The 18384-nt window shown below is 49.3% G+C and overlaps 1 protein-coding gene and 1 pseudogene across 4 annotated transcripts in view; both read right to left on the minus strand.

Annotated features, from left to right (window-relative positions):
• LOC149448989 (uncharacterized) overlaps window positions 1–18384 on the minus strand; it is a 291234-nt gene that overhangs the window by 50608 nt on the left and 222242 nt on the right. The gene's annotated exons all lie outside the window — the stretch shown is intronic.
• LOC149448990 (uncharacterized) lies at window positions 1616–2351 on the minus strand (annotated as a pseudogene).

Genomic DNA, 18384 nt, shown 5'->3' on the forward strand with positions numbered 1-18384 from the left:
ATGCTTTCCAAGTGAATCCACGCTAGTCAGAAACTCTTTTTCAGGGTTTGGTAGCCCACTTTAATTAAAAAGGCAAGAAACAAAAACCACAAAAGTCCAAAACAAGCTTTCCCACACAGGGGTTCTTCTCCAGTGGTAAATACCAATGAAAAATTATCAAGCCTCCTGGCTACTCCTTATTAGCACTGCTGGTCAGAAGTACCCTGACGGTATAGGTCTCCCAGACCACTGGCTATTCATGGCTCACAGCCTTGGACTTCTTTAACGCACATAGCCTTGAGCCCTTTAATGCACAGAGCCTTGAGCCCTTTAATGCACATATCATCTGTCTCATATGGATACACTCAATGGCAGCCACAGTACCCTGAATATCAATGGGGTTCTTTTATTTCTTACATTAAACCCTCTCCCACTTCTCTTGGGGTTCCTGGGCCTATTCTCAATTTCTGAGGGTGCACGATCATTCTTGTCAGGTCTCCCCAACTCCCTGTCCTGAAGCTGTAGGGAACCCACTAGGTTTAATACACAGCCACTTTCCCTGTAATTTGAACCCCTTTTAATCACTTTCGACAATCCTCTGGATTCATCAACCCTTTCGTGGTTACCCACAGCAACCAAAAATGTATGCCCAGGCACAATCCGTAATGCATTCAACTTTTCATGGTTACTTTTAGAAAACAAACCATCTTTTACTGTACCATTCAGCAACAAATCACCTTTTCCACAATCAATACCTTCAGGTGTTCGTTTATGACACAGAGAACAGCTGCGATTCAGAGGATCGCAGCTACTCTCTGGTCATTCACAGTTTATGACACTCAGGAGATCAGCAGAGACCATGTTCAGCCCTTCACTGGCGATCTGTGTTCCCCTCCAGATTCTCCAGAGCTAGAGAATCGGAGGAACCGCAAACTAAGCAGCGATAATTTACCTCTGTTTAGTAAACTGATCTTTTACTGTAATCTTGCGAAATTATAGTAAAAGCAGCCATTTTCCAGCGTTAGTAGATCATCCTCCCTTCGTTTGGAGAACTGATCTACACCGCTTCATAAAAGGCATTCGCAGTAGAACTGTGTTCTCTGAGAATTCCAGAGAACTGAGCAGCGATCATTTACCGCTGGTTCATAAACGGACACCTAAGTGTCTGTTAGGACCAGACCCGAGGAGGGACCACACACCGGCGAACTAGCCCTAACGAGACCTTCGCACAGCTGCAATTCGCCTGTTGTCCATTGTCCAGCTCTCTGGGGGCAATGGTCCTACCAACTGACACTGATCAATGCACACAGCATTGGTTAACATCATAATTTCCACTGGTTTACTCATCACAATGTCACAGTCACAAATACCATTATTAGCTGTACCAATCATTAACAGATCACATATTTCACTATCACAATCTCTGATACTTTCAGTGCTGTCATTCAGGGGATCTCCAGGTACATCAACTCGTACCGCATGGTGGGTGGTGGACAGAACCTCTGCTACTGCCGTGTCTATTCTGGGCCTTTCCTTCTCTTGAGGTCTAGCAGGTGAGGCAGTATTCGCACTATTTACTAACCACTACCCAGTCACTCCTCGGGATGCACTAGCAGAATTATTCTGTGTCACCACATCAAATTGACAGACATCTGGAATCTCCACCAGTTCTCCTGAGCGCTTTCCACACAACCCAGTTACTGGAAGCACTCTCACAGGGAACCATGAGATCACATGCCACAATATTAATAAGCATTGTATTGACCATTTCCATTCCAATGTTACCCAGCGTAGTCTGCACTACCTGGCTCCACTTATTGGTACTGCGCAGTACCACCTTGTCTGACTGTGGTGGAGACACCCAAGTGTACAGAGAATGCTTTCTTATGTCTTCAAGCATTTCCAATAATACATTAGTTACTTCAAGACATCTTAAGTCTATACTCAAGATCTATTTAGGGATGTTTACCCTATAAGAGACATGGAGGGGCTCATTCACTGCACCTTGAGGGCTTGAGACACTTAAGGAGACCTCCATCTCACTAGAGATAACCATTATAAGAGCTCACCGCCCGGAGTGCTGTCAGATGTATGTCTCACACTTATCCCCTAGGCCTCAGCATCAGGGAACCACTGCAGGTCATAACCAGTTATACTAACATTTTTACACTTGACAGTCCTCCGTTGTTGGGCTGTGGATAACACCTCTGCCATGCATGCACCCTTAATTGGTCCTTCTGACTGGAGGAGAACAACCATTGCAGGGGCTAATGCGTGCACAACGACTGGCTGCCCTGTGATCCCCCCTTCTGGTATAGGCGTGATGAATAACGCTTCTCTGTCTGACAATTCAATGGACATGTCTGGGTTGGGCGGTTGCCAGGAGAGTGGTACTTGCCTGACAGCATTGTGCCAAGTGTAAAGTTTGGTGGAAGGGGGATTATGGTGTGGGGTTGTTTTTCAGGGGTTGGGTTTGACCCCTTAGTTCCAGTGAAGGGCACTCTTAAGGCGTCAGCATACCAAGGCATTTTGGACAATTTCATGCTCCAAACTTTGTGGGAACAGTTTGGGGATGGCTCCTTCCTGTTCCAACATGACTGCACACCAATGCACAAAGTAAGGTCCATAAAGGCATGGATGAGCGAGTTTGGGGTGGAGGAACTTCAATACAACCTGATAGAACACCTTTGGGATGAATTCGAGCGGAGACTGTGAACCAGACCTTCTTGTCCAACATCAGTACCTGACCTCAAACATTCCCATACACACACTCCTAAATATTATGGACATGCTTCCCTTCCCAGGTCAAACTTTCCCTTACACACATTATACTGTATATATTTATACACACATACATTTTGCCCTGCATTTCTAGTTTAAACTGAAGCTGAGAGTTCACATATACATTAAAACTACTTTTCCTCAGTGTTCCACGTTGCAAGAATTTGGCCTCATTTAATAACATGCAGTATGAAGTGCAGCTTAGTAAAGTTGGCTCTTTAGAAGTTTAGTGTTCTTGTCCTACCCACATGTCTCACTTTCCTGTAATTAATGTAAGTTGTAATTACTCTGTGAAAAAATGTTACCTGAATCATCTCTAACATCCACATCTGCTGTCAGCTTTGTGTTGCTTGATATTAGGAAGTCCAACAAAGTATTATTTCTATTTGGGGCTTCCACCATTTGACCCAAGCCTTAGAGAAGTGTGCAGTTTAATTTGCCCAATCAATATCAGGATAGTTAGAATCTGGATCAGATTCTCTCTTTAGCTTGTTCAGTTAAGTTTTGAAAATGAAAGACAGAAGATGATTGGTTGCCAGCTCCAGTTTTGATAAATTTCCCTCCATGTATTTTAAATGCAACTAGTTCTTTCATTGTCTATTCCAGGTCTATTCTGGGGGGTGGGGGGTATGGGATGGGGCTGCATAAAACAGGTCAGCAGGCAGGCTGTGCTGCCTTGCATCGTTTGTCCTAATACAAAGTTCTAGTAAGACCTTAGGGCATGTATTTCAACTATAAAGTCTGAGGAGAAGCAACTAGTAAGGGACACATATCTCCTCAGTTTTTAAGAAAGATTGAAAGGAGGTGATTATGATCTCTGTGCAGAATTAAATATTTTATGTAAAACTTTTATATAAAATTTTTAATACTTTTATATTAAACTTTTATATTTTTCATTCCTATCCTGGACAATAAGCTGACAAATCTATTGTGAAATTGTCAACTTAGTAACCGCCTGACCTAGGACGTTAAGAAAGGATGAACAACTAATTGAGCTGCCATTTCAACAGACACTCTTAACCACTTGCCTACTTTTACCCCCTTCCTGCCCAGACCAATTTTCAGCTTTCAGCGCTCTCATACTTTGAATGACAATTGTGTGGTCATGCAACACTTTACCCAAACAAAATTTTTAGCATTTCTTTTGAGACAAATAGAGCTTTCTTTTGGTGGTATTTGATCACCACTGGGGTTTTTATTTTTTGCTAAACAAACTAAAAAAGACCAAACATTTTGAAAAAAAAAAATGTTTTTCTTAGTTTCCGTTATAATGTTTTGTAAATATGTAATTTTTCTCCTTCACTGATGGGCACTGATAGGCTGCACTGATGGGCACTGATGAGGAGTTACTGATGGGCACTGATTGGACATATGCTGGACAATGTAGTATCTCTATGCTTCATATGAAGTATTTTAAAATGGGACTCTGAGGGCTATTGTTCATTGTAATATTTATAAATATTCTGCTGGATTCTGGCACTGATTCAACTGATGGGCACCGATTGCCAGCACAGATGGGAACTATTGGCCGCACTAATGGGGCTACACCGATCACCAGGACACTGATGATCAGTGCCCTGATGATCAGTGTAGATGCCCCCCCTGTGAAATGCCGCTTACCGGCTCTCCTCTCCTCACGTGCTGTAGTATATTCTAATATATATTTATATATATATATACCGTATTTGCCGGCGTATAAGATGACTTTTTACCCCTTGAAAATCTTCTCAAAAGTCGGGGGTCGTCTTATACGCCGGTATACGGCATACTGACACTTTTTAGGGGGGCGGCACGGTGCCGCCGCCGCCCCCCCCTTCCAACGGAAGGGACACTAAGTACAGGGGTGGGCAGGGGCTGCTGTTTCTTACCTGGCTCTGGTCCCACGACGATCCGGTCCAGGAAGCGCGGCTGATCCTTCAGTTTGGCCACTGGATGTTCGTGCGGCTGCTCGACTCCGCCTCCTCACCGGTGATTGGCCGCCAGAACTGTAGCTCAGGAAAGGCACACAGGCGGCCAATCACCGGCGAGGGGGCGGAGCCGAGCGGCCCCGCGAAAATTGAGTGCAGGAGCAGCAGGTAAGTGTTCAGTGTAGAGGTGCTGCTGCAACCACATATGCTGGCTGCAGCAGCACCATACTAGAACAGGGTCAGCAAGTGTAATTGGTGTCATTTACATCATTGGTGTCAGTGGGGGGAGGAATAGTGCCCCATCATTGGTGTCAGTGGGGGGGGGGGGGAAGAGTGCCCCATCGTTGGTGTCAGTGGGAGGAATAGTGCCCCATCATTGGTGTCACTGATACCAATGATGGAGCACTATTCCTCCCACTGACACCAACGATGGGGCACTCTCCCCCCCCCACTGACACCAATGATGGGGCACTATTCCTCCCCCCACTGACACCAATGATGGGGCACTATTCCACCCCCCCACTGACACCAATGATGGGACACCATTCCTCCCACTGACACCAATGATGGGGCACTATTCCCCCCACTGATACTAATGATGGGGCACTATTCCTGCCACTGATACCAATGATGGGGCACTATTCCTCCCACTGATACCAATGATGGGGCACTATTCCTGCCACTGATACCAATGATGGGGCACCTATTCCCCCCACTGATACTAATGATGGGGCACTATTCCTGCCACTGATACCAATGATGGGGCACCTATTCCCCCCACTGATACTAATGATGGGGCACTATTCCTGCCACTAATGCCAATGATGGGGCACTATTCCTGCCACTAATACCAATGATGGGGCACTATTCCTCCCACTGACACCGATGATGGGGCACTATTCCTCCCACTGGTGTGCAATGGAAGAGGGGTAGTCTTATACGGCGAGTATAGCCCAAACACTACATTTTAGCAGGAAAAGTAGGGGGTCGTCTTATACGCTGGCAAATACGGTATGTGTTCATTCTTGGACAGGCCAGTGACAAGACCACTTTACACATCAAAAGAACTCTGCTATGTTAATTTTATGCAAGGTCACCTTGGTGTTTGGGTAATAGCCTGTTTATCTAATTAGACATTTCAAAGGGTACATTGTTTACATATTTCAGGATGATAAATATGTGACTTAAATTGCTATTTACAGTAATGACAAGTGAAGTCTTTTCATGTTAAGATCAAAAAGTGTTTAGTCAGCCAATGGGAAACCCCTCCAGCTTTGCTTACTGATAGTAAACTGTATATGAAGGGAAGTATTTTGGCTGTGAGTAGAGTTTCTTTCTTTCATTAATATAAAAGCACAGGTATAGATCATAACTCGCATTATTGCACACATGGAAGCTACCTTGGTGCATATTATTTGACATATGCAGGACAGTGTAGTATATCTTCATGCTTGATATGAAGTATCTTAAATGGGACCCTGAGGGCTGTTGTTCATTGTAATATTTACAAATTTTCTGCTGGATTTTTGTCAACTGTTGCAAGTATCTTTATGTGAAATAATGCATATCTCTCTGGAAAAGAACAGCTGAACTTGTTGCTGTGGGAAAACACATTTCTGGGATAGGGGAGTTTTACATTCCATATTGACTAACAAACTCTTACCTCAACAGCAATCATTATAACAATAATTATCACTCCTCATCAAACGTCATAATTTATATATGGCAGCAACATTTTGAACAATAGTACGCACCAAAGACAGCAAAGCAATCAAGCTTTGAAATCAGTCCAGGCTGAAAGCTGCCCTAGATCATACTCAGGGCCACTGTCATATCTACTCAAAATTGGAGGAAAACCAAAATCTAGCCCAAAACATACTTGCAAGGATGCAGCTTCCTAGCCTCACACATGCCGAATACAATTTCCAGGTCCTATGGTAAATTTTTCTTGAAGTAGCCTTCCTGACGCACAAGATTGTTGAATGACTTTCTCCAGACCCCCCCCCCCCCCCCCTTATTTTTCAGGAATCTGGCTTCAAAAGCCAAGCCTCTGAAATAAGCAACCATAAAGATTGATGGATGACAGGACCTTGAGCCTGAAGGTAAGGCAGAGTCAGAAGAGGCCAGGAATCACCCTCTGACATGTTTAATATGTCTGCAAACCATGTTTTTTTCTGGGCCAAAGCATTGCTTACAAGAATCACCAGTATACCTTCCAACCGAATTCCACGTAACAGGTGTGGATAGGTTGTATAGGAGAAAAGGCATACATCAGAAAGAACTGATTCCCCAGCATCACCAGTGCATCTACCACAATGCCTGAGGATCCTGTCTTGTAGAGAAGCTTGTTCAGCTTTGCACTGAACCTGCATACAATCAGATCCAAATCCGGCATGCCTCAGCATCAAAGGAGTGCTCTGAACATCTCCAAATGGATGAGACATTACCCCGGAGACAACTGCCAACAACTGAGGTTGTCCGCCTACAAAATCTCTATTCTTCCAATGTGAACTGCAGATAGAGCAAGGACATAGAGCAGGGACATGGAGCTGCCCAGAACAAGAAGAGAATCACTTCAATCTGAAAAGCATGGTTTCCTGTACCTCCCTGGTGATTGCTATATGCCATAGCCATGAAACTGTCAACCAGGGTTCTCCTCAGATGATCTAACCAGTGCAGAACCAGGCAGATTGCCAGAAGGTCCAGAATTTTGATGGATAAAGTCTCCTGTGGGGACCAGGTACCCTGCACTGACCAGTGACCCCAATCTCCTCTCCATTCTGATCAGCTGGTATCCATCATTAGTACATTCCAGGAAAAAAAAGGAGATAAAAAAATTCCTTGTCGCCAACCTCATTGGAGCTATCTACTATTCTGCAATATGTGGCGTTCTGGGACAGAGGGACATTAGAGAATATGACAACCGAGTCCTCCTGTCTGACAGGACATTCTGTTGTAGAGGTCTGGAGTGGAATTGGGCAAAAATAAGACATTCCCCAATACCTTCATGCAGAGACAAACCGAGGGATACCTCAGAGTTCTGAGGGATAATATCTGATCTCTCAGAGCCACATACTGTATCCACCCAGAGGAAAAACTACCTTTGCCTGGACTATTTTCTGCAGCTATCCCAGATACTCTAACCTTTGAATTACTTTTGTGGTAAAGTGCTGGAACCAATGCTGACCTCTGGCAAATTGAGAACTCATCCAACCTCTGCAGGGTGCAAACTGTGAGAGCTAAATTGTTCTCCAATGGATGAAAGAATTAGCTCAGAGCAGAAAACCATCCAGGTATCCCAAAATAGGCACCCCTGGACTGTCAAAAGGCCTAGAAATGGGACAAGGACTTTTGTAAATATTCACAGACAGGTCAAAAAGCAGCACCATGAACTGAAAAAATGTTGACTTTTTTTAAGACCGCAAAATAACTCTGATGAAGAGGGAGATCAGGACATATAGGTAGGTATACTTTATATCTAGTAATGCCAGGAAATCCCCTTGCTGGAGCAATACCATTTGAAAACCTCCATACTTTGAGACTCTTCAAATCCAAAACTGGATGATCTCCATTTGGTTTGGTACTGTAAGCTGGTTGGAATATTATTATTATTATACAGTATTTATATAGCGCCAAAAAGTTTGCTCAGCGCTGTACATTATAGTGGGAGACAGTACATGAGACAATACAGTAACAATACAATACACGAGGGGTTCGAGTGCCCTGCTCCTTGGAGCTTACAATCTAGGTGGGAGGGGATAGTGGTACAGGAGGAAATGGCTGTGGGGGATGGATTGGTAGGAGGAGTGGTGGAGATCGGCTGTTAGGTGAGGGCAGATGAGGCTTCCCTGAAGAGATGGGTTTTCAGGGTGTGCCTAAAGGTGAGAAGGGTAGGTGACAGTCTGATGGATTGGGGTAGTGAGTTCCAGAGAATGGGGGAAGACCTGGAGAAGTCCTGGAGTCGGCATAGGAGGAGGAGACCAGGGAGCTAGAGAGTAGGAGGTCTTGTGAGGAGCGAAGAGTACGTGTTGGGTGGTATTTGCATATCAGGTCGGTGAGGTAGTTTGGGGCAGTATTATGAATAGCTTTGTACGTCAATGTTAGTAGTTTGAATTTTATGCATTGGGCAATCGTTTTATGCGTTGGGGTCTAAGGTTGTTCAGGTCGGTGGGGTCCAGGGAGGGTTTTTTGAGTATGAGAGTGATGTGCGCGTGCTTTAGGGGGGAGGGGAATGCGCCAGTAGAGAGGGAGAGATTGAAGATGTGGGTGAGGGAGCGTAGGATGGAGGAGGAGGGTGACCGTAGGAGTTGTGTGGGGACAGGGTCAAAGGGGCATTTGGTGAGGCGGGCTTCGGAGAGGATGTTAGTGACCTCTTCAGTGGTAGCAAGGTCGAAGGAATGAAGTGTTGGGGGGTTTTTAGTGTACGGGGTGTTAGGTGGGGTGGGGGTCTGGGCAGTTGCGAGGTCAGAGGAGGGGAGTGTTGAGGGGGTTATCATGGGAGGGAGGCTAGGTTGGGTGGAAGTCTGAGCATTGGCGATGTCCCTACAAATTGTGTCAATCTTGTTTTGGAAGTGGTTAGCAATCTCGTGGGCGGTGAGTGAGGTACTAAGATTTTTGGTGTGGTCGTTCTGCCAGGGTTGAAGCGGTCAGGGTCTAATGCTACGTGTGGTTAGGGGTGCTAAGAAGTCTAGGGCGGCTGACAGCAAGTTGTTATAAGCAGTAGTAGCCAGGTCAGGGCAGGACAGTGGAAGGATACTGTCGTAAAGTCGGTCAGCTGTAGAGTGGAGAGGGGCAGGGTTCAGGTTGCGGAGGTTACGGCTGGTGATGGTTTGACGTTGGGGGGGAGGTTTTTGAGGACAGGGAGATGGAAAACGTAATGAGGTTGTGGTCAGAGAGAGGGAAAGGGGTGTTTGTGAAATTGTGGGGGGTGCAGAGATGAGAGAAAACAAGGTCCAGGGTGTTCCCGTCGGAGTGGGTAGAGGACTGTGTACACTGTGTGAGTGCAAAAGAAGAGGTTAGGTGGAGGAGCTGGGATGTAGCCGGGTTATTGACGTTGATAGGGATGTTGAAGTCTCCGAGGATGATGGTGGGTAGCTCTGAGGAGAGGAAGAAGGGTAGCCAGGCGGAGAAGTCGTTGAGGAAGCGGGATACGGGTCTAGGAGGCCGATAGATTACTGCAATCCTCAGAGGGGTAGGAGAGAATAGCCGGATGCAGTGGGCCTCAAAGGAGGAGAAGGATAGAGAGGGGGGGTTTGGGAGGACCTGGAAGGTGCTCAGCGGTGACAAGAGCATGCCGACCCCACCACCTCTACGACCGCTCGATCTGGGTGAATGGGACCAAACGAGACCTCCATAGGAGAGTGCCGCAGGGGAGGTAGAGTCAGTGGCTTGGATCCACGTTTCGGTGACCACTAGGAGGTTGAGGGAGCGGGAGATAAAGAGGTCATGGATGGCGGTAAGCTTGTTGCAAACCGATCGGGCATTCAGGAGTGCACACGAGAATGGAGGGGTGGTTGTGGGGAGCAGGGGGACAGGTATTAGGTTGAGGGGGTTGCGGCAGTTTGTGGAAGTACGAGGGTGCCTAGTGGGTGAGTGAGGTGGTGAGGGACCAGGGTTTGGGGAGATGTCCCCAGCGGTTAGGAGAAGAAGAAGGGTGAGAAATGTGGCATGGGAGCGGGATGTGCAAGAGCATGTGAGTCTGCTAGTGGTGGCGTGTGGGTCGGTGGTAGAGTAGAGGTGGAGGTGGTGAGAGCTGTAGTGGGGAGATGGAAGCAGTGAGGGTGCGATGTATAGTTGTTTTGGAGGAGTAAGGGGGTAGAGAGAGGAGATTTTGGGAATGGAGGAGAGGTGTATGAGGAGGACAGGTGGCATTTTAGGAGGGTAAACGGAGTGGCGGACAGGTGAGGGAGGTGAAAGGTTTCTTAGGGTGCATTGTTGCGGATAGTCCATCGTGCAGTGGCGAATCATGTTGAAGTAGCTTCTTGTAGCAGGAGTTCTAGTAATTAGGATCTGGGTGGATAGAGATCAGTTTGGTAAGTTGTAGGTTGCAAGTTCCAGTTTGCGTGAGTCCCAGGTTGGAAGGTTATGAGGGGGGTCGTCAGGTGGGCTGCAGGTCCGGGTAGGGTTGATCATCCGATGGGCTTCAGGTCAGGGCCGGGTTGATCATCCAATGGGCACAGGAGGTCCGGGATGGTAGGCCTCACCGAGGCAGGGCCATTCTCCGGGGGTAGGGTCGCTCGCCAAGTCTACTTCAGGGGTGGATAGAGGGGCCTCGGGTCAGGGTCGGGCCGCGTCTTGGTAGGCTGTGGCAGGTCTCGCTACTCACGGGGGTAGGCAGGTAGGCCTCAGGGCCGGGACAGGCCACGACATGGAAGGCTGAGTCGGGTCTCGCAGGCCGGGTTCATCTGTGGGTTCAGGAGCAGAAGGAGATGGGGACTGCAGGCTCACGGTTGCGGGGAATGTGCCGTAGTGGGTCTTGATGATCTTTTAGACTGCAGGCTCACTGCTGGGTGGATTGCCGGAGGAGTGTGCAGGGGTAGGCCGTGGTAGGCCTCGCCAGGCCGGGTGCTGTAGTTGCCATGGAGGGGGGGTCTGGGTGACACCGCTCCACCCTCCAGGTGCGGGTGAGGTTGGGGGGTCTTCACTGCTCACCTTCAATCGTTTATGGTGCGGTGGGAGAGTGGTGGGTGGATGGGTCATCTGCTGCAGGCCGCGGTCTTGGGTGGAGTAGGCCGCAGCTTGGTAGGAGTGGGCCGCGGTCGGCCCTGCTGGGACGGGCGCTGTAGTAGACTGCTGGAAGCTCGGGGGGTTATCAGTATCCGCCCCCTGCTGCTGTGGATCGATGGGCGGGTGGCTAGTCACGGCAGGGCCCGGCGTCTGCAGGTGCTGTAAGCCGCTGTGGGCTGCGTGGCAGGCCCCGCTCCACCGGATTGGACGGAGCTCCGGGCTGTGCAGTGGCAGGGGCATGGAGGGCGGCTGTGCAGCGGCAGGGGCATGGAGGGTGGCTGTGCAGCATACGGCGGGGAGCAGGAAGCAGGACAGGAAGGAGCAGGAAGCAGGAGTGTCAGGGATCCTACAGCGGTAGCCTCTAGCACTCCACAGACCGGATTCCCCCAAGGTGCGGAATCTAAGTCCCTACCTGCTTGTTCACCAGGGCCCCTGATGGTGGGGATGGACTTGGAGCAGGCCGAGACCAGGTCGCAGCCCTTGAGTTCACCCAGCTGTGGTAGAAGCACCGTTGGAGGTGTATAGCAGGTGAGAGTCTGATGTGAGGAGGTCACAAGAGCAGCGTCAGGCAGGCTGGGTCGGTAACAGTGGTGGCAGCGTGGTACAAAGTCAGCAGGCAGAGGAATAAACTGGTCACAAGCCGGGTTCGTTAACAGGAGATCAGAACGTGCAGGGTTAAGCAGGAGAATGGTCAGACAAGCCAGGGATCAGAGCAGGAGAAGACAGCAGTATCAGGAACAGGCTGGGTTGGCAACAAGGTATTCAGGAACACTGGATCAAACAGGAACACAGGTAACAGGTAAGACCATACGGCACTTGAGCATTGCAAGAGCTGGGTTTAAATAGGCCGCCCAACTCCTGACAGGCGCTCCTGGGTCCTAGTGCCTGCCCGGCGCCGTCATCGGTGACAGGCGCGCCTGGGTCCTAGTGCCTGCCTGCCTGTATGTCTTGTCAGGATTCTACGCATGTGCAGATTCGATCGCCGAGGCGATCTTCCCATTCCCTGACATTGCCCCCCCCTTACGGGCAGCCTCCGGATGCCCACCCGATTCCTCCTTTGTGGCTGGCTATGACGGAATTCTCGTACTAATCTGGGGCATGGACATTCTGGGCTGGTTCCCACGAATTCTCCTCCGGCCCAAAGCCTTTCCACTTGATCAGGTATTGTACCTGACCACCCCTCTTCCTACAATCCAAACTTGCCTCCACCTCGAATTCCTCCTCCCCGTTGATATCTATAGCTTCTGGAGGTCTAGACCTGCGGTCTAAAAAGGGGTCTGGAACTGCAGGTTTTAATAATGATACGTGGAAGACTGGATGTATTTTGAGGGACTCGGGGAGAGTCAGTTTAAATGCCACTTCATTAACCTTGCGTTCTACTGGGAAAGGTCCCACAAATTTGGGTGCCAATTTTCTGGATGGGCATGTCAGTTTTAGGTTGGCTGTTGACAACCAAACCCGATCCCCAGGGTGTATGACCAATTCTCCCTTCCTCCTCCTGTCACAAAACCTCTTACTGTCTTCTTGGGCCTTAGCCATTGTTTCCTGTAATACCTTGTTATTGGTAGTAAAGAACTCTAAGGTGTCCTGGGCTGCCGGGACTGAGTTCTCAGGAACCAGGTCTGGCAGGAAGGTAGGATGGAACCCATAATTGGCAAAGAATGGGGATTGGTTGGTTGCGGAATGATTCACATTATTATATGCAAATTCTGCCATTGGTAGAAGTGTCAGCCAGTCATTCTGCAGGAATGATGTGTAGCATCTCAGATATTGCTCGAGAGTCTGATTGGTTCGTTCTGTCTGCCCGTTTGTCTGGGGGTGATATGCTGACGAAAAAGATAACTTAATCTCCAGCCCCTCACATAGCGCTTTCCAGAATTTGGACGTAAATTGCACCCCCCGGTCTGAGACAATCTCTCTTGGCACTCCGTGAAGCCTCACAATCTCTCTAATGAACACTTGGGCTGTTTCGGAGGCAGATGGTGTCTTGGCTAGTGGAAGGAAATGGGCCATTTTAGAAAGGCGATCCAATACCACAAAGATCACGGTGTGATCTTGCGAGGGTGGCAATTCTACAATAAAATCTAAGGAGATCATACTCCAGGGACGGTCAGGTATTGGTAAAGGTCTCAATAGGCCCCAGGCCTTGTCTCTGGTAGGTTTATTCCGGTTGCAGATGGGGCAAGATCTCACGTACGCTTCACAATCCTTGGCCATGTTTGGCCACCAAAATGTGCGTCGTGCCAGATCTATAGTCTTATGTATCCCAAAGTGCCCCGCTAGGGGATGGTCATGGCAGTAACCTAACACCAGGGACTGGACCTCCTTGGGTACCATGATTTGTTCCCCCTTCCAGAAGAGTCCCTCCTTATTCAGTAGGGAGACTCCAGGCAGGTCAGAGACCCGGGTGGAAGCAGCCTGCAATTTAGACAACAGCTCAGATTGAAGCAGTAGGAAGCTACCTGCTGGCAGGATGGTGTCTGGCTGGGGGTTCTCTCCAGGGTCCTCAAACATCCGGGAAAGAGCATCTGGCTTAGTGTTTTTTGACCCAGGACGATACGTTATGTGGAGGTTAAACCTTGCAAAAAACAATGCCCATCTGGCCTGGCGTGGACGGAGGCGTTTAGCGGTTTTCAAGTACTCGAGGTTTTTGTGGTCGGTATAGACCAGAATGGGATGTGGGGCCCCCTCTAGCAGATATCGCCATTCCTCCAGAGCGGTCTTAATGGCCAGTAATTCCCGATCCCCAATATCATAATTCCTTTCCGAAGGGGAGAGCTTCCTAGAAAAGAAAGCCACTGGGTGCATCAGCTCCTTGGCCCCTACCCTCTGTGATAACACTGCTCCTACAGCCACTTCCGATGCATCTACCTCTAGTATGTAGGGCAATGATGCATCAGGATGGTTCAGAATGGGAGCCGTTGTGAATAGCTTTTTCAATGCCTCAAAAGCTGCCTGTGCTGCTGGGGTCCATTGGAAACGTACTCCCACTTTGGTGAGCTGAGTAATGGGTGCTACCAGGCCTGAAAAGTTCTTTATAAATTTTCTATAAAAATTGGCAAACCCAATAAACCTCTGGACGCCCTTCTTATCCGTGGGGGCAGGCCATTCCAGGATGGCCGAGATCTTTTGAGGGTCCATAGCGATCCCCGTGGTGGAGATAATTAGCCCAAGAAATGAGATGCTTTTCTGTTCAAAACAGCATTTCTCAGCTTTAGCGTAGAGTCCATGCTGACGGAGACGTTCTAGCACACTCCTAACATGTCCCCGATGTGCTTCCAAAGACGAGGAGAATATCAAGATATCGTCCAAGTAGACGATTACAAAAATGTCAAGGAAGTCCCTGAAAATGTCGTTGACAAAGTGCTGGAAGGTGGCTGGTGCATTACATAACCCGAAAGGCATGACTAGACACTCAAAATGCCCGAACCGAGTGCGAAACGCCGTTTCCACTCATCCCCCTCACGTATCCTTACCAAGTTATAGGCACCCCTGAGATCCAGTTTAGAAAAAATGGATGCTGATTTTAACCTCTGAAACAACTCTGGAACCAAAGGAAGGGGGTAGCGGTTTTTGACCGTAATCTTGTTGAGGTCCCTGTAGTCAACACAAGGTCTCAGGGATCCGTCCTTTTTCTCGACAAAGAAAATCCCTGCCCCGGCCGGTGATGTGGAAGGGCGGATAAATCCCTTACGGAGGCTCTCATCAATGTATTCTTTTAGTGCCCCTAGTTCTCGCTCAGATAGTGGAAAAATGCGGCCAAAAGGGATTTCTGAACCTGGGAGCAGATCAATGGGGCAATCATATGCTCGATGTGGGGGAAGAACTTCTGCCCCCCGTGGACTAAATACATCCAAGAATTGGCGGTAGGCCGCAGGCACAATTTGGGCTAACTCGGCATCAGGGCTTACAGCCAGTAGGGCCTGTGTATTTAATGATAACTTAGATAAACAATGTTCCTGACAGTATTGTGAGGGAAACTGGACTGACCCGGTCTTCCAGTCAATCTGGGGGTCGTGAGCTCGTAGCCAGGGGAGCCCCAGAATAACTGGAAATAGGGGGGACGCGATGGCGTCCAAACGGAGGAACTCCTGGTGATGTCCCGCCACTGTGGTGTGTATGGGAGGAGTCTCCCGATCTACCGTCCCCGATTTTATTTGAGACCCATCTGCCAAGAAAATATTCAACCCATGTTCTTTGGTGAGTAACGGTATCTGATGCTGGGTAGCAAAACTGAGATCAACAAAGCAGCTACATGCCCCGGAGTCAATAATAGCCGTCACCTGTATGCTTCCTCCTGGGAGCTGAATAGACACAGGTACAGCCAAGTGAGTGGGGTTGCCTGTGCACACAGTAGATATATTAGAGAAAATAGAGGACTTACAGTATTTCTCCGGACAGGAGCGCACCATATGACCCGCTGCTCCGCAGTACAGACACAGGTTGTTTGCCCGACGCCTCTGTCGTTCCTCAGTAGAAAGGGAAGGCCGCATCAAGCCGAGTTGCATAGGTTCGGCTCCCTCTGACGGCTCTGGGCCCCGATTGCCGACACTGACCCTTGGCATGACTGGTACTCTTGGCAGCATCCATGAGGTTCTTTGCCCCTGGCTGGACCTCTCCTGTCTCCTTTCCCGCAGTCTGCGATCGATTTGGATCGCACGATCTATTAGACCTTCCAAGGAGTCTGGAACCCCTATTCTTGCCAACTCGTCCTTCAGTGGTTCCGACAGTCCCAACCGGAACTGGTGGCGCAAGGCTGCGTCGTTCCATTGTGTATCTCCACTCCAGCGCCTAAACTCCGCAGCATAATCCTCTGCAGCCCGGCGTCCCTGTTGTAGAGAATAGAGGGCTGCCTCAGCCGAGGCAGCTCGATGCGGGTCATCGTACAGCTGTGCCATTGCCTTAAAGAAGGTGGCCACAGTGTTCAAGTGTGGGTGGTGGGCCTCCATCAGGCGATGGGCCCATCCCTGAGGTTCACCCTGCAACAGGGATATAACAAATCCCACCTTCACCGATTCTGAAGAGAAGGTCCGGGGTTGCAGGTCAAAGTATAGCTGGCAGGAGTTTTGGAAGGCCCTGAACTTCCCTCGATCCCCACTGAACCGCTCAGGGGTCGGTACTCTTGGTTCTGGCGGAGGAATTGTAAATGCTGCTCCAGTGGAAGGCCCTGCTGAACCCGTGGCGGGAGGTGTTCCCACTGCAGCCCAATGTTGTGGGTGTTGGTGCGGCCAGGCTCTGAACCTGTCCCTCCAGGTGCTTGTATCCCTCTTCCAGGGTCTTCACCGCTCGTGTGAGTGCTGCCAGATGTTGGCACATCTCTTCCCAGGGTGAAGGTCCTCCTCCAGACTCTGTCATGGCCGTATGGTTCTGTCAGGGATCCTACAGCGGTAGCCTCTAGCACTCCACAGACCGGATTCCCCCAAGGCGCGGAATCTAAGTCCCTACCTGCTTGTTCACCAGGGCCCCTGATGGTGGGGATGGACTTGGAGCAGGCCGAGACCAGGTCGCGGCCCTTGAGTTCACCCAGCTGTGGTAGAAGCACCGTTGGAGGTGTATAGCAGGTGAGAGTCTGATGTGAGGAGGTCACAAGAGCAGCGTCAGGCAGGCTGGGTCGGTAACAGTGGTGGCAGCGTGGTACAAAGTCAGCAGGCAGAGGAATAAACTGGTCACAAGCCGGGTTCGTTAACAGGAGATCAGAACGTGCAGGGTTAAGCAGGAGAATGGTCAGACAAGCCAGGGATCAGAGCAGGAGAAGACAGCAGTATCAGGAACAGGCTGGGTCGGCAACAAGGTATTCAGGAACACTGGATCAAACAGGAACACAGGTAACAGGTAAGACCATACGGCACTTGAGCATTGCAAGAGCTGGGTTTAAATAGGCCGCCCAACTCCTGACAGGCGCTCCTGGGTCTTAGTGCCTGCCCGGCGCCGTCATCGGTCACAGGCGCGCCTGGGTCCTAGTGCCTGCCTGCCTGTATGTCTTGTCAGGATTCTACGCATGTGCAGATTCGATCGCCGAGGCGATCTTCCCATTCCCTGACAAGGAGGCTCCGGGTGCCAATGGCGGTGGCTTCCCCTCTCGCGGGAGAGGTGGCCTCCCCTCTCACGGGAGCAGCGGCTTTCCCTCTCCCAGAAGCGGTGGCTTCCCCCTCCCACGGTGCGTCCAGGGCCCGGGGACTTGGATGAATAAAAGTCGAGAACCCCTTTCTGTTCTCAAAGTAGCACAATTACATCCCTGAGCAAGCAGGTGACAAGAGAGACACCCTCCTTTACAGAAAAATATGCAAATGCCTGCAAAATGTCCCTCCACCTGAACAAGTGGGGACAAATCTTCCTAAAGAGGGAGACATGGAATCCAGCCATTGCTGCCTTTGAAGACCAAGTTCTCTTGTGGAACTGGGGCTGAAGCTTCACTCTGGAGGATGAGCCCTGTGAGTGATGAAAGGACTGTTTTTCACTTATGTCACCCTCACTGCCTGTGGAAAGTTCCTAGACAGTTGCTCCACGCGGCCTTAAGACTCTGGCAGACATCAAAAAACTGCTACTGCAAGGCAGCCACAACCAAAGTAAAAGAGGCCTTCATCAATGTTTCCAGCCTCTTATTTGCTGAATCCTTGAAGATGGCAACATCATCCACATGGGTATTACATTCCTGTTAAGATAGGAAAACAGACTTCAACTGAGGTTACACTCCACCTCTTAACACACTCTTCCTCCATTGGATGCAGCTGACCAAACCCTTTTAGGAGGAACAAAGTGTCAAAGTGAGCCCCTTCTGCAAACATCACATGCTCTAAATGAGGGTGCAAGAGAAAAGACTGGGAACTTTGCAATGGCTGCCATGAATGCAAGGGTGCCTTCAGGGACTGTTGTTCAGGAAGTGGTAAATTTAATCACTCCAATAAAGAAACAGCTGATCCACTATCTCCCCATCATCCACACAATTCTTTTCTATAAAAGCAGAAGGTACAGGAGGAGAGCGACCATGCTT

The sequence above is a fragment of the Staurois parvus genome, unplaced genomic scaffold (assembly GCF_062004578.1).
Source record: "Staurois parvus isolate SC_StPar_1 unplaced genomic scaffold, SC_StPar_1.0 ptg000645l, whole genome shotgun sequence".
Taxonomy (NCBI): domain Eukaryota; kingdom Metazoa; phylum Chordata; class Amphibia; order Anura; family Ranidae; genus Staurois; species Staurois parvus.